Source organism: Lissotriton vulgaris, chromosome 10 (assembly GCF_964263255.1).
Source record: "Lissotriton vulgaris chromosome 10, aLisVul1.2, whole genome shotgun sequence".
NCBI lineage: Eukaryota > Metazoa > Chordata > Amphibia > Caudata > Salamandridae > Lissotriton > Lissotriton vulgaris.
In genome coordinates, this window is record NC_141698.1 from 1,083,909,943 (window position 1) to 1,083,927,734 (window position 17,792).

Sequence of the window (17,792 nt, forward strand, 5' to 3'; positions counted from 1 at the left end):
ATCACTGATGCCACCCCACCCATAGGCTCATGTTTCCTTTCACTGATGCCACCCCACCTATATGTGTCATGTTTCCTATCACTGATGCCACCCCACCCATAGGGTCATGTTGCCCATCGCTACTGCCTTACACACCCATAGGGGTCAGTGTGTCTGACACCCATAGGGTGGATGATGCGCCACACATCAATCAAACATCAACCACAGGTTGGGATGGGAGCCGAGGGGAGGGTGGTGGTGGGGGTGGTAGCGGGAACAGCTTCACTATCTGTGGTCTGCTGGCTGCTGACACCCGCACCCACAAGGGAGTCATCCTCTGAGCTGCTGTGGTCCTCAGCTGAGGTGGATGGTACTGAGGACTCCTCGGTGTGGCTCCCCTCAACCTCCTTGCCACTGGGTCACTCCGACTCCTCAGTAGCTGGCTCAGGCTGGCTCTGCGGCTCCTCCTGTTCCGCGGCACTGTCTCCTGTGCCCGTGGATGTATCTGCATATAAGTAGTTAAAGAAGGCCCACATTAGTTGCCTGCAATGACTGCACCCACCACTATCCATACACCACATTACAGGTCATGCACTGGAATCCTTAGCTGAAATTTGCTCAAAATGCACACACATGTACATAGGGCAATAGCCATTCTGAACATCAACCATGGCACCCATATCCCACCTGGACCTGTACCCATATGTCTGTTGCATGCTGGCTGATGAAACCCAAAAGTGCACACAAGACCACATACACAGTTGTTGTACATGCAAATGACCATGTAGAAGTACATTACTATTGACATACATCACATTACATGCCAATCACTCAGTACAGGTGCCTGGATGAATGTATGCCCACACTCAAATTTCACAATCTTGTGATGCCTAGCAGCACAACACACAATAATGTCCTCGGGTCCTGAAAGACAAAGACACAATGGGGTGCATGGAGCACCTCTGACTCCAATGCAGGATCCCTCTTCTCAAGTCAATGCCCTGGACCAGACTTGCATGGTAAGTCAGTCTTCACTGTCACATGTCATGGGGCAATGCATCCGGGCATCAGTCTTCACTGCGTCACATTCATAGGTCATGTCGATACCAAACTCTGCAGCTGACAAGTGCACTAATCTGTCCCCTGCCACACACTGTTCTTGGACTATGATGAACCTACATCACTCAAATCTGACATATGAGTGACTGCAAACACAACTACATGAACATGAGCACTTCACAGTCTGCTGCTAAAGACAAACATCTGCGTGAAAGTCACTGTTGCATATACCAATGTGCACATTCAGCTGACCACACCCCTGGATGTTGCTCAGTTGTCACAACTCAGGTGTCCTGCTGACACTAAAATCCTCAACACACCAGTTGCCACAAAAAAGAAGCCACACTACAATGATATTGTGTCAGACACCCGATGGCACATTTCATGAAGCACAATCGGTACATACATGTGAGTGTGAGTACAGAGTCTCCCAATGCTGTGGAGTGGGCATGCCTGACCAGGTAAACTAAAACAGTGTATTGGCCAGGACAGTAGGCAGGTGTCCGGGCTAGTGTGACATACTTCCTATACATAGTCCTGAGGACACTACATGGACTCACCTGCTGCATGGGTATATTTTTAAGAAACACACACACATGTTGTGACCCAGACCAGCAATTAGAACACATATGAAAGTCACACACAGAACACATGTCAGAGACCAGGCATAGTGCAAAGAATAGACCCACCCACGATGCACACATCAGGGTGCCAGTAACATATGCTGTGCAGGACCCTCAGCATAGCTGATTGAAGGGACACAGTGTCCAAGTTGAAAAAGTCACAGACTGTAGGTGCCACAACTGTGGATCAGCTGAGTGTGACTAACACAATTGAGGGACAAGAGTCCTGGACTCCAAGACCTACGTAATGTGGGAGTATGACCAGGCCAAATGACTGCAAATAGCATGTCAGACATGGTTCACAGATTCAGCATGGACTTACCTCCTCCTTGCTGCTGTCTGGTCTTCAGTTGCCCATTCAGGGCCGGGAAGACCACCACCAGTATCCTGAGCATGTGGGGGGTCAGGGTCTGGTGTCTGCCCCTATGGCGAGGAGGCCACAGCTTCAGCTGGACCCTCACGATCCTGCCGGTCCAGCCACGTAAGTCCTGCCACCTCTTCTGGCAGTTGCAGATCCGGCGCTTGTAGACCCCCACTGATCTCACTGCCCGGGCGATGGTCAGCACGATTTCTTGCTTCTGGTGGGCATCTACCTGTGAGTATGACAAAGTGAAGAGGACATTACCACACATGCAACATAATTGTGCTGCATACAGTTGAAAAAACATGCAGTCATCACAAAGCTAAAAGAGGTACACAGCTAGTGCACTCATATAAATGTGTATTTGTGCTGTAGATCTGACATGGTAACATTGGCTAGGAATTTAAGGCTAGCATTACTGCCATACAGCAGCAGGACACCTGTTCATCACATGTACCCACATAAATAGGTCGCTGAGAGTACTCAGTGCATATGCCTCACACTGCTGTGCACACTTCTATTACTTTTAGACAGACAACTTGCAGAAAATGATAGGCAGTGGACTGCACACTCACCAGCTTCCCTGGTTTCCCATACAGCTTGTTGTACTCTTGGAGGACCCCATCCAGCAGGGCCTGGTTCTCCTCCTCTGTGAATGCTGGGGCCCTCCCCAGAGTACGTGCCATTGCAGGATCCAGAGAAAGCAGAGACAGCAGCAGTGGATTCAGAAAAGTTGTCCTGTAGCATGTGGTGCAGGCAAGTGAGCTCCCTGGGGGCCTGCCAGCCTTAAATCAGTGCTGCAGAGTCAGATTCTGTGTCATTGCCCCTTACTGATAGGCCAGGCACGGTTGCATTCTATGAATCTGTCCAATTCATGGAAATTTAAGACTCCTACATGTCTTCCGCATCGTTCAAAACTCTCACCTTCAGGACACCCTAGGATTGCAACATTGTTGTATGCATCCAACTGAATTTCCAGTGCACGACTCGATTGATTTTTGAATGCGGGCACGTCTCCATGACAGCCCAATGCCAATGAGTGCGCACGGCTTGGTAAACTGACTATACGATGCATATTTTTTAAACCAAACGCATCCGTCTCAATAAGATTCCATAGGCTATGTGTGCGCACTCCTCGGACCGTGCCTGTACGGCGCGTCTGCTCAGAAGTCACCCGCGTTGGTTCAGATTGCAATCAGTGGCTAAGCCATGCGCACGGCTAGAACTGCACGACGCGTAACTGTAGGAGTCACCCGGGGCGGGTCACATTGCGTACTCGAACAAACATGCAGGGACCGAGCTGTGCGCACGCATTGCCCATTTGCATCAATGTGATCCTTTGCAGGTCACTGTAATGCATAAGCATTGTGCAGTCAATGGACAAGGTGTGAGCACTACTCAGTCCATGCATGTACGGTGCGTCTGCATACAAGTCACCCGCATCAGATCAGATTGGTGTGATTTGCAGATGGTTTATACACAGATTTCATTCCCATGGCCACACCTTCAACACCACGGCATGTCCCACACTGCATCACATGGTATGTAAGGCTGCATCACCTGTGTGTGTATGGGGGGCCAACATTACAATTCTTTGGTGGCACTTAGGTCAAGCCACTCCGAGGCTGGGTAGGGGTTCATGGGGACAGATCACTTTTGGTGTGGTGCACCTCACAAATGTAATGTCCCAGTGTTGGTTTATGGACATGAGTCATGGACACAGTCCTAGTTTGGAGATGTGTATGATGTGTAACATATACCATGAGAACAGGGTTGCATGTCATGTACGTCACAGCCAAACCCATGGCCACAATCATGATGTACCCACACAGTCTGTGTGCATGTTGTGTCTCTGATGTTTGTAGTTCCATGTGCCCAATGAGAGACAGAGTCCACCATGTGCCTTGTGCATCGACATTCATGCTGTGTGTGTGGCTCAGGGACCTCCATGTATGGCTGCAGGGATCACAGGGGCCATGGACTGTGGAACTCATGATTGGTTGTGGGATGTCCATGATACAACATGTTATTCCAGTGCACATGTGGCAATAGAGGGACCATGGCTATCTCACTGATATGGAGTTGTGATACCTGTGAAACATCAGCCATCCCTTGTCACTGTGTTGTGTGTTTTGAATGTGACAGCAGTCTATATGTACTGTGCCACAGCCCAATGATTTGCCATTACACCCCAAGGAACTTATGTACACATGTGTCATTGATATGTGAGATAAGGGACATGAAGGTGACATATGTGTACATAACCAACAGCACACACCTCAGTTACTTGAGTAGTGCTATGATGCATCATGTGATGTTTTGCAAGGTGAGTGCCACATGGGTAGCTGAAATTATAATGTTACTTTACAAATCCCTGACCTCGAGACCATGGTGGAACACGACAGCATCCAACGTTACCGCTTCACCAGGAGTCTGATCGATGAGTTGGTGGAGTAGTTGGCGCAACATCTGGTACTTGGCCGCACATACCTGACAGCACTGACACCAAAGGTGAAGGTGATGGTAGCCCTGCACTTCTTTGCCACCGGTACCTTTCAACACACTATGGCTATTGTTGGTGGTATGTCACAAACTATGTTCAGCTGTGTGCTTCGAGATGTCTTGGAGGGGATGTCGATTCACCTAGACTCCTGCATCAACTTTCCTAGACTGGGTGAACGAGCAGAGATTAAGGATGCATTTTATGGACTGGGGAGGATGCCACACATGGCACACATGTGGCCCTAATACCACCACAAACACAGGAACAGACATACCGCAACTGTAAACATTTCCACTCTATCAATGCTCTGGTGGTATGTCTGGCAGACATGGTGATTACACATGTGTGTGTACGTTTCCCTGGTTCGGCGCACAATGCGTACATCTTGAGGAGGATTCGCATACCGTGATGATGTCACAGATGCCAAACCAGCGTGCCTGGCTTGTTGGTGTGTATATTCACCATTGTGTGTGTCTTGCAATTTTGTCTCCCACCCCTTACAATCCTCAACTAATCTGTGATTCTTTGTTTGTAGGTGAATCTGGATACCCTAACATGCCGTGGTTGCTGACACCCCTGAGGAACCCTGTGACAGCATCCGATTTGTGCTACAATGAGGCACATGCACAAAACAACAGTTGACGGACAAAATGCAGAACAATATCATACATTCACCCCAGTACAGAGACCTGGGCCTAAATCCATCATTTTTGTGCTCACCACACCACCCCAGTTCAGACATGGCCATATGCAAATCAGCCTTGACCCTGTGACTCATGGGAACAGTCCAGCCCCAATTGCCAAGCCATGTCTTCCCTGGACTGGAATCAAGCATCCTAGGACCAGTTTCTGGCTATCAGCCGTCTTCAGCCAGCATAGCTTGACTCCAGTGGCGTGGAGAGAACGGGACTCACGTCTGAGCACACCCGTCCCACTCGGGGTGACAAATGCAAAAAACAACAGTTAATGGACAGAATGCAGAACAATGTCATACATTCACCCCAGTACAGAGATCTGGGCCTAAAGCCATAATTTCTTTGCTCACTACACCACCCCAGTTCAGACATGGCCATATGCAAATCAGCCTTGACCCTGTGCATCATAGGAATAGTCCATCCCGAATTGCCAAGCCATGTTTTCCCTGGACCGGAATCAAGCATCCTAGGACTGGTTTCTGGCTATCAGCCGTCTTCAGCCAGCACAGCTTGACTCCAGTGGCGTGGAGAGCACGGGACTCACGTCTGAGCATACCCGTCCCACTCGGGGTGACAAATGCAAAAAACAACAGTTGATGGACAGAATGCCGAACAATGTCATCCATTCACCCCAGTACAGAGATCTGGGCCTAAATCCATCATTTTTTGGCTCACCTAACCACCCCAGTTCAAATATGGCCATATGCAAATCAGCCTTGACCCTGTGCCTCATGGGAACAGTCAAGCCCAAATTGCCAAGCCATGTCTTCCCTGGACCGGAATCAAGCATCCTAGGACCGGTTTCTGGCTATCAGCCGTCTTCAGCCAGCATAGCTTGACTCCAGTGGCGTGGAGAGCACGGGACTCATGTCTGAGCATACCCGTCCCACTTGGGGTGACAAATGCAAAAAGCAACAGTTGATGGACAGAATGCAGAACAATGTCATACATTCACCCCAGTACCTAGATCTGGTACTAAATCCATCATTTCTTTGCTCACCACACCACCCCAGTTCAGACATGGCCATATAAAAATCAGCCTTTACCCTGTGCCTGATGGGAACAGTCCAGCCCGAATTGCCAAACCATGTCTTCCATGGGCCGGAATCAAGCATCCTAGGCCCGGTTTCTGGCTATCAGCTGTCTTCAGCCAGCATAGCTTGACTCCAGTGGCGTGGAGAGCACGGGACTCACGTCTGAGCATACCCGTCCCACTTGGGGTGACAAATGCAAAAAAGAACAGTTGATGGACAGAATGCAGAACAATGTCATACATTCACCCCAGTACAGAGATCTGGGCCTAAATCAGTCCTTGTTTTTCTCAGCACACCACCCCAGTTCAGACATGGCCATATTCAAATCAGTCTTGACCCTGTGCCTCCTGGGAACAGTCCAGCCCGAATTGCCAAGCCATGTCTTCCCTGGACCGGAATCAAGCATCCTAGGACCGGTTTCTGGCTATCAGCCGTCTTTAGCCAGCATAGCTTGACTCCAGTGGCGTGGAGAGCACGGGACTCACGCCTGAGTATACCCGTCCCACTCGGGGTGACAAATGCAAAAAAAACCAGTTGATGGACAGAATGCAGAACAATGTCATACGTTCACCCCAGTACAGAGATCTGGGCCTAAATCCTTAATTTTTTTGCTCACCATGCCATTCCAGTTTGAACCCAGCCATATGCAAATCAGTCTTGACCCTGTGCCTCCTGGGAACAGTCCAGCCCGAACTGCCAAGCCAGGTCCTCCCTGGACTAGAAACAAGCATCCAATGACCGGTTTCGGGCTTTCAGCCCTCATCAGCCTGGATAGCTTGATTCCAATGGCATGGATAGCACAGGACTCACGTCTGAGCACAATGAGGCACATGGCAGAACCAGGCGAGTCATTGAGCGTACCTTTGGGCTCCTGAAAAGCTGCTTCCGCTGCCTGGACAAGACCGGAGGTGCCTTCCCATATGAGCCTGCTAAGGTGTGCAAGATCATCATCGACTGCTGCATGCTCCACAACATGGCTGTGCGTAAGAAGGTGCCTCTCATTCTGGACGACAACGACCAATATCCACCACCTGTGGAGGATCCTGGCCTGGGCCATGAGGCCAGTAATGATGATGATGAGGGTGACGTCCGCACACAGCTCATCAACAACTTCTTCCGCTGATTGTGAGTTCACAGGGTTGTCATGTCAATGTCCTGAGTTAGCCTGTGATGTGTTTGTGCAGCTCAGTTGCTGATAGAGTTTGTCCGTGTGGTACTTGACTGGATGCGTGCAGTGATGTGTCCTGTCAGATGGTCTGTAGTCCACAATGGTGTTGAAATGCTGATTTGCTACTGTGTAGGATTCTTGTGACAGGTTTATTGCATTTCCATCCTGTTCTGGTGTGCTCCTGACTGTGTCTCAGTTCTGTCCCTCCCAAGGTACTTTGGCAGTCACTTGGTCAAGTCTGACAACGACACAACAGAATCCAATGCCAGGGTGGGACTTCTCGTATGCCATCATGTGATGTGCCTGACACCCCTGAAGTGCCATTTGACGACACTTGGTGACCGTGTGCCCACTGTCATGTGGATTCACTTTGATATTGTGTAATAAACTTGTTTCTGATTCGTAATGAACCTATGCTTCACTTAGTTATGTGTGTCGCCTGTCTTCACACATCTGACATTTGGTTACCTCACCTGTGTGCTTGTTAGCGGTGACTGTGGAAAGGTGTGGTGTGGTGTCTGTGCATTCCACTGTATATCTTGCAAACATCTTTGGTAGTTAATGTGTCACATGTCCATGGTGAGTATGTGTTGTGGTGCCCTTTTAGTGTGTCTCCGTCATAGGTGTCACATCAACATGAGTGACATTACTGTAATGATATTGCTGTAGTAGTCGGCATGCACTATGTACTTTGGCATTTCATCATCTCCATGACACATACCAAGTTTTAATCACAACATAGGCAAGTACAGTGTAATATTGACTTTATTTACATACATGTGTGGGGATAGTGCTGTACATGAGGTTTAGAATCCAAAGTTCACAGATGAGTTTGAAGTATTAGTAGATGAGTGAAGTCCCCATTCATCTTCTACATTAGTACAACATGGACCCTCCATGTCATGTTGGGGAGTTGTGTCATGTGCAACAAGGTGAACGCTTAGCACACAAAGACCAATATCCAAAACAGGTTCTGGGTTCCTGGGGGATGTGCTGGGACAACTGTGGCTCACTTGTCCTTCTTCGGACGACCCCTCTTCTTCTTCTGGGGGGGATCCTCAGGTGCAGTCGGCAACGTTGCATTGTACTCTCCACCAGATTCAGCCTCCCTCCCTGTGGCATTAGCTGATGTTGTTGAAAGAGATTTTGTGGGCACACAGGGAGGTGTGGACATGTTGCTGCTGTTCAGGCAGAGACAGTTCAATATGTCGCTTAGCACACCAGCAACTTCGTCCTACTTGGCCTCCATACGTGCATGATGGCCAGTCTGCTCCTGTTGCATGTCCTTGAGGACCCCCACTACCTGGCTGAATCCTCCGGTGCTACACTGGTATGCAACTATGATTCGTACCAGTTGGGGGTCATCAAGCAGTCCAGGCCCCTCTGCAGACCGTGACCTCTGCCTAACACCACTCCCACCACCCTTAGACACATGGGCTGTACCTGTGGTGGCAGGCACAGTTGACCTGGGCCCCCCTTGGGTGTTGCTACTGGTGTCATTGTTTGTAGCTTCCTGGGTGGCCTGTGGCCCTGTGCTGTTAGTACTTGGTGTCGTAGGTCTGGCGGTGTTGGCGGTGGGGTTAGGTCTGTGGCCAGATGGTGGCGTGGCTGCAGGTGTCTGTGATTGTGGGGCTGCCTGATGACTCACACCAGAGGTGCCAGTTTGATCTTCGTCATCCGAAGAGGACAGAGCCAGATCTACACCAGAGAGCTCATCCTACACCAGTGTCTGGGCCAGGGACTCTTCTTCACTTGCTGCTGTATCCCCAGTAGCACTTGTGTTTGGATGAGAGAGACATTGTCAGTTATGTTACTACAGACATCATTGATTAACCTATGTATATTGCAACAGAGAGGGAGGGAGCGGTACTGATACATTCCTCTTGCAATGGGTAGTACTAACAATGAAGGAGGGGGAAAGGTATTTATTTATTATTTATTTATTTATTTATTTTATTTATTCCATTTATATGGCGCAACAGCTACCCTGAGGGTTTCCCGGCGCCTTGGATCGGTACAGAACCAGGGGGTGTCAGCTATAATTCTTAGTTTTGGTTGAAAAGCCATTTCTTGATACCTTTTCGGAATGTTATATAGTTGGGTTCCAGGCGTAGTTTTAATGGAATAGAATTCCATAAAACTGGCGCCATATATCCGAAGGAGCGGCCGCCCATTCGTGCTCGTTTAAATCTTGGAACAACAAATTTTGCCAAATGTGTTGATCTAAGATAGCGAACTAGCATGTATTTATGAACCAATTTATGCTGGTACGCTGGTGCTTCTCCTGTATTTATTTTGAACATATAACATAACGCTTTAAACTTGGTTCTGTTGGCCATTTTGTGCCAAAGTAAATTGCGTAAATGTTCGGAGATATGTGCCCTCCTCGGTAACCGTAGAAGCACCCTCGCAGCCGCATTTTGTACGACCTGTAGTCGTCGCATGATCTCTTTGTTGGTACCGAGGAGAAGAATGTTCCCATAATCCAGCCTCGAGACAATCAAGGCCTGCACTACAGTTCTTTGCGCCCCTTCAGGAAGTTGCCACAGAATTTGTCTTAGCCATTTTAGGATAGCGAAGCAAACTAAAGCTGTTTTGGCCGCATGATCACGCATAGTCAATTTGTCATCAATTATTATTCCTAGATTTCTAGCCGATGGGACTGCTACTGGCAGAGGGCCCATTTCAATGGGCCAGTGTGTTGGTCCCCAAAGCTCTTTTTGTTCTCCGAAAATCAGTAGTTCTGTTTTATCTCCATTTTTATTTTAGTTTCCTGGAGTGCATCCACTCCGCCATGTTCTGTAGCCCAGAACGTAGAGAGGAGATGTTATTTTTTTCTGTTGTTGACAAGGAGAACACTAATTGTGTATCGTCTGCATACGAAAAGATAGTAAGGCCAAAACCTTCTGCAATACTCGCAAGAGGGGCGATGTAAATATTATATAATAGTGGGCTGAGGATCACTCATCATGTGCAGCCATGGTATGTACATGATTTCATTCCTTAGTAAATTCCCTCCTATACGTCTACAGGAATGGGGTGGTGCTTTTTGGATTGCCGCCTCAGTGCACTGTAGCAGCATTTCATTTGGATCACCATTACTGCATATATGATGTTCCTCCACCTGGAGGTAGACTGCCTGCTTTCCCAGTAGTGCCCAGAAGAGATATTAGCTCTAGGATCACATGGGGCTGCAACATGTTCACCAACAGTGACCGACTCTGGTGTGGTGGATGAGTAGCTGGAACCACACACGCAACACCTTTGTTTGTAACTTCATACATCACAATGTTCAACATTTTTCCTTTGCCTTTTTGTGTTGTGTGTGATTTTGACTCACAGCCCTTGAGCACAGACACACACTCTCAGTTCTCATCTCTGGGCACTGCTGGGGAACCAGCCAGGTTCCTCCAGGGGGAAGAACAGCATATTTGTGACAATGGGGAGCCAATGATGCTGCTGCTACAGTACACTGATGTGGAAAAGCATGAAATTACGCACTACGCATGTGTACATATGTGAGGCTTTCATTGGGGGCAACTTAATAAGTAAGGGAGCAGGTTGCCCAGGAAGAGTGGACCATTCACCCCTCCTTGATCTTTGTAACAAGGTTTGATATACATGACATTTGCAACGGGACTTCAGGATGCATGCCTCAACACTGCATTGTCTTCAGTGGTCACAGACGGAGATTGATATTATGGTAGCACATTGTCCTGCCAACATGAAGCCTTTCAATGTGTATGTAGATGTGTGCACACACCCAGCTCATGCATGGATTTCGTGGTACATGGTCATTGGTACTCAAGGGCCATCAGGTGGCTGACACAGGAGTGTAATCCCTTTTAACATTTGTCTCTGCTTCCCTGTGAGGGGGTGTGCCTGTGCTGACAAGATGGCTAACAGTGGAGTCCTGGTGTTTGGTGGTGGCCAATTCCCAGCAGGGCCTTGTGCTCCACACAACAGTGCCCAGTCACATAGATTTTTTCAGTCCTCCCCCCCCCCCTGTGAAGTGAGCATGGTTCAGTGTGAACCTGCTGGGCCATGTGGGTGGGTGGGTACTGTGAGTGACTGCAACTCCCAGCATGCTCTGGGCTACACCCCCTTCCCAGCATGCCCTGACTTCCCTCCTTCTGACTCTGCTTCCCTGTGAGTGGGTGTGCCTGTGCTGACAAGATGACTGACAGTGGAGTCCTGGTGTTTGGTGGTGGCCAATTCCCAGTAGAGCTTTGTGCTTCCCACAACAGAGCCCAGTCCCAGAGTACTTGCCAGCCCATTTCAGGCCCATCTGAGGTGAGCATTCTTCAGAGAGGTGTTGATGGTGCAATTGTGAGAGAGAGCATTATCTGTGACAACAACCCCATCATGCTTTTGAATGCACTCACTTCACCAGCACACCCACTTTTCCTTCCTGTCAGTCAGCTTCACTATGAGATAGTGGTTGTGGGGGCAAGAATGTCTGACAGTGTTAACTCAGATTAGTGACACTGCCTTGTCCTATTTTTTGATAGGTTTTTACATGTCATTACACACTTACAAATCACTATGAGGTGGGCAGTATTGTGTTTGTGTGACTGGCATACACTTCTTGTGCTAATTGACTTTGGTTTATTATGCCTTTGCTATCAGTGCATGGTTTCACTGTCCCTTTAACAGTGATGTGTGTGTATTGCGACACAATATTCAGTATATTTGTTGTGTACTCCTCAAACTCTGGTATATCTGGTAGGCCATGGATGCCCTCTGGTGGTAGGATGTCCTGCACCTTCCCCTCCCAGGACCTGAAGTAGACTGGCTTGGCAGGAAGGCCACTGCCAGTGCGCTGACTCAAGGCGTGTTCCTTCTGGAGGAGCTTCTTGACCCTCCTGCGCACGTCATACCACCTGTTCTGGATGTCGGTCTTTGTGCGATATGCTGGTGCTTGTGTGTTCACCTTATCCATGATCCTGTACCACATCTTGGTTTCCTGTGAAATGGGGCTCCTTTGTACCAATGTGCCAAACAAATGTGGCTCCACTCTGAGGATCTCATCTACCAATATTTCTAACTCGGTGAACTCTGGATTCTTCTTAGGGGGCATGGTGATGGGTGGTGGTGGTGACTGATGTGGGTGGGTGGGTGCAAGTGAGGGCGGGTGGGTGGATGTCTGTTTTGGTAGGTGTATGTGTGAGTGCTTTTGAAGGAGTGCTAATGGTGTGTGGGTTGTGTGATGGGTGAGTTGTGTGTGTCTGTGGTTGGTGTCTCAAGTTGTTCCGTGCTGGCTGCTCTGTTGTATTTGCAAAGGGTCATAGTAGTGTTTTTTTGCCTTTTCATAGGTGGAGTTGTGGGTGTGTCTTTTTGTTTTTTAGTTTTTTTTTACTTATTGACTTTGTCTTTGCTTGACTGGTCCTTTTTTGTGTTTTTGGCATTGTTTTTGGTGGGTATGTAGGAGACGTTCTTCTGAACAAGTCGGACGCTCATGTTGGCTTGTGCGGGCTGCTCCATGCCTTTCAAGCTGATTGTGTTCTATGTTGCATGCGAGTCGATCGCGGTGGTCTCTCTCGCTTTAGGTACGTTTTCGGGCCGTGTCGGTCGTGCGGCTTGGGCTCCGTGCAAATTAGTCGAGTTTCATGCGTATAGCATCGTACTGTGCGTGTCGGGCATCGCGGGTACGTATCGGTCGGGTTCATTACCGGTTTGTGTCGGTCGGTGCAGCTCGTGTACATTTTCCGGCCGTACGACTCGGTCGTACGGCTTGTTTTCCGTACGGCTCGGTTGTAGGTCACGGGATTTACATCGTACTGCACAGGTCGGACGGTGCCTGTAGGTGTCGGTCGGACTCCGATCCGGGTACTAGTAGGTCGGGCCGATTTCCGTTCTGAATCGGAATCGGCCCCTTAGTAGGAGCTAACTTATAAAGATGCATTAAAACAATTCTTATGCCCTGAGAAGGCCTTCTCAAGTTTTTTAAGTCTCAAATTACCATACACTGACAGGCAAGACTCACATCAAAACCTTCCCTCCACCCATGTGCTTCACCATCTGCTTTTCCCTTTACTTTTAGTAAAGGAGTGTTTGAAATGTGCTGTCAAACACAACCAGAGCTTTCAACTTGTCCCAGGATTCTTTCTCAGAAGCATGTTTCAAGCAGCGCCTTCGTGCACTGCCAGCAGATCCTATCTCAGTGATCAGTGCCTCAGAGGAACACTTCCCTGGATCTGGACGCTTTTCATCATCAGACCCACGCACAGGGACATGCAAAGTATTTTTGGTAAACAACATTTGTTAAAGTGATACATTTTTGCTCTTTTATATGTGACGATCACCTGTTTAACTTGACCTTTGCAAGGATTTTTTTCTGCATTACAGGATCATTTTCCCTGAATTGGGAAGTAACCTTTGCTGTATGGGAACTCAGACAAATGGAAAACCTATTCAGGCTTCTCTCTGCAAGTTTATGTTTTAGTTTTTTGATGCATAATGAACATTTCTGCAGAGGTATCGTTTTGGAATATTTGTCATGATTTTCATGCCAATGTGTCAAAGTTCAAAATGCCCATAGTTGCAAATAATTCCATAGAACTGTCTGAATATTGTAAAAAAAAATGTAAAAAATGTGCAACTTCTCCTACCCCTGCTACCTTAAACATATGATGTTGATAAACAGAAACTAGAGAGTCAAGTTCACATCACTGTCTGTCCAAAAATCAGTCAAGTAGCTCCTAGTGGATGTAGGGGTCAGGTTTAAAACCCCTCTGCAATGCACGTGAAACCTACTAGTCCAAAGCTTATGGGTTTCACTAGAAGCTGTCACCCCCTTGTCTTCCATCTAGGAACCAGTTGCAGCTGGCATTAGTCGCGGGTGGAGGGGTGGGGGCACGCAGGAAGTGGGGGGTACTTTAATACCAAATAAAAAATGTACCTGTCTGCCAACTGGGTTCCGCGTTTTCTCTGCGCCTGCTCCTTCTCTCTTTCCTCCGGGGGACAGGAAGCAGGCAGCCTCCCTCCCCTCCCCTAAGCCAATCACAATGCTGCAATGGCAGCGATGTGATTCATGGGAACGCCGACTAGCCAGGGGCTTATGGGGAGGCCATTTTCTCCATGTAGGCTGCATTGCAACCTGCATGGAGAAAGGGCAGAGTGCGCATGACTGGCTTGGGCGGCCACAGAGGGCCGACCAAACAGTCATTGCGCCCTCAGAAGAGTGGTGTTGGGCCGGAGGCCCACATGACGTGAAATAAAGGACACAGACACTGGGGCATGGTACAGTAACTGGCCACGAGCACGTGCACCTGGGCCTTTTTATTAGTGGGGCCACGTCACCCGTGACACCCGTGATGGATGGGTGTGGGGGTGCAGTGTGTCCAGCCCTCAAGGGAGGGGCTGGAAGTCTAGCTTCCTGCGGAACACTAGAATGTGCCCCACAGAACATTACATTCCTCCCCAACTTTATTGAGGAACAAACAAAGTGTTAGTCCAACCTGTGGGGATAAAACACACAGTTAACTAGATACCACAGGGTCCATCAGTCTCTAGAGTCAGGTGGCAGGATGACAGCAGAACTGGGCTGGTGACTTGGCTTGCAACAGAACCTTCTCGGCGGGCTCTCGTAGTTTAACCTGAGAGGCTCAGGGCACAACAGCTGGCTTGGAGACGTCTGCTGCATACCATCAGTTCGTGGACGATGACATGTCGTGCTGTCTTGCCTGGCTTCCACTTTACTTACGTCCGTGATGGTCTGTGGTCGGTTCTAACAGTTCCTTGTAGTGGATTGCGTCGGGAACATAGATGGAGTCCCAAGTGAGAATACACAGAGTTGTTGCGGGACCGACTGTCCCTGTTGAACTGCTTGACTGTGATGGATGACCTGTCGGTGGGGCAAAGTCTCTTCTCGCTCTCCCGCCTGGGGAGGCCCGGGGTTGCTGCGGGACTGTAGGAGGGCTGCGCTGGGGGCCGCTTGTGTGCCGTCTGGGGGCAGCTGCAGGACCGCTGAGGAGCTGTTACTTAGTTGCACGCACAACCCTCACGGGTGGATGAGTCTTGGCCAAGACTTGCGCTCGCTGCTGCAGTTCAGGTGTAGGCCAGCTTCACAGCTGGCCTCTGGTTTCTTTTGTCGGCAGGTGTGGCGACGGTGCAGGACTCCAGTCCGCCGATGTTCTAGGAGTGGTGTTTGACGCAGGTGCTGATGGCTGGCGTGATGGTGGTTGCAAGCCATGTGGTAACTCGGGATGACAGGTGGTGGTGATTTGCTGGGAGTGTTGGGTGTCAGGAGCGACTTGGCAGCCATGTGCCTCCGCCTTACTGAGTTGGAGTGTCGGTGACGGCTTGACACGTAGAGTGTGGAGATCCTCTCTTGCCTGGCTTGGGGCCACTGCCGACTCCATCTTGAGGCTGTGTGAGGACGGACACTCAGTGCGGATCTTCACTCGTGGCATCTGCGGACAGGAGGAGGGATGCCGCTTGACTTAGACCAAGGGGCGGTGAGGGACAGAGTCTCTGAATGAAGCAGAAATCTCTCACCCAGTCAAGAGATCAGGGCTAGATCCAACACCGTTTTTTAGCTCACTGCACCATCCCAGTTTCAGAACCTGGCTGTATGCAAATTAGTCTGTTCCTGTCCCAGTGCATGATGGGAACAGGGCAAACCAAACTACAAAAGCCAATTCTTACACTGGGACGGAAACAAGCTCCCGGGGACCGGTTTCTGGCATTACAGCCGTCTTCGGCCCGGTTTGCTTGAATCCTGATGGTGCAATGAGCAAGGGACTCATGTCTGAGTATACCCTTCCACGCTTAGGGTGGACAAAAATATTTACAACAAGGGGCGGTGAGGGACAGAGTCTCTGAATGAAGCAGAAATCTCTCACCCAGTCAAGAGATCAGGGCTAGATCCAACACCGTTTTTTAGCTCACTGCACCATCCCAGTTTCAGAACCTGGCTGTATGCAAATTAGTCTGTTCCTGTCCCAGTGCATGATGGGAACAGGGCAAACCAAACTACAAAAGCCAATTCTTACACTGGGACGGAAACAAGCTCCCGGGGGCCGGTTTCTGGCATTACAGCCGTCTTCGGCCCGGTTTGCTTGAATCCTGATGGTGCAATGAGCAAGGGACTCATGTCTGAGTATACCCTTCCACGCTTAGGGTGGACAAAAATATTTACAACAAGGGGCGGTGAGGGACAGAGTCTCTGAATGAAGCAGAAATCTCTCACCCAGTCAAGAGATCAGGGCTAGATCCAACACCGTTTTTTAGCTCACTGCACCATCCCAGTTTCAGAACCTGGCTGTATGCAAATTAGTCTGTTCCTGTCCCAGTGCATGATGGGAACAGGGCAAACCAAACTACAAAAGCCAATTCTTACACTGGGACGGAAACAAGCTCCCGGGGACCGGTTTCTGGCATTACAGCCGTCTTCGGCCCGATTTGCTTGAATCCTGATGGTGCAATGAGCAAGGGACTCATGTCTGAGTATACCCTTCCACGCTTAGGGTGGACAAAAATATTTACAACAAGGGGCGGTGAGGGACAGAGTCTCTGAATGAAGCAGAAATCTCTCACCCAGTCAAGAGATCAGGGCTAGATCCAACATCGTTTTTTAGCTCACTGCACCATCCCAGTTTCAGAACCTGGCTGTATGCAAATTAGTCTGTTCCTGTCCCAGTGCATGATGGGAACAGGGCAAACCAAACTACAAAAGCCAATTCTTACACTGGGACGGAAACAAGCTCCCGGGGACCAGTTTCTGGCATTACAGCCGTCTTCGGCCCGGTTTGCTTGAATCCTGATGGTGCAATGAGCAAGGGACTCATGTCTGAGTATACCCTTCCACGCTTAGGGTGGACAAAAATATTTACAACAAGGGGCGGTGAGGGACAGAGTCTCTGAATGAAGCAGAAATCTCTCACCCAGTCAAGAGATCAGGGCTAGATCCAACACCGTTTTTTAGCTCACTGCACCATCCCAGTTTCAGAACCTGGCTGTATGCAAATTAGTCTGTTCCTGTCCCAGTGCATGATGGGAACAGGGCAAACCAAACTACAAAAGCCAATTCTTACACTGGGACGGAAACAAGCTCCCGGGGACCGGTTTCTGGCATTACAGCCGTCTTCGGCCCGGTTTGCTTGAATCCTGATGGTGCAATGAGCAAGGGACTCATGTCTGAGTATACCCTTCCACGCTTAGGGTGGACAAAAATATTTACAACAAGGGGCGGTGAGGGACAGAGTCTCTGAATGAAGCAGAAATCTCTCACCCAGTCAAGAGATCAGGGCTAGATCCAACACCGTTTTTTAGCTCACTGCACCATCCCAGTTTCAGAACCTGGCTGTATGCAAATTAGTCTGTTCCTGTCCCAGTGCATGATGGGAACAGGGCAAACCAAACTACAA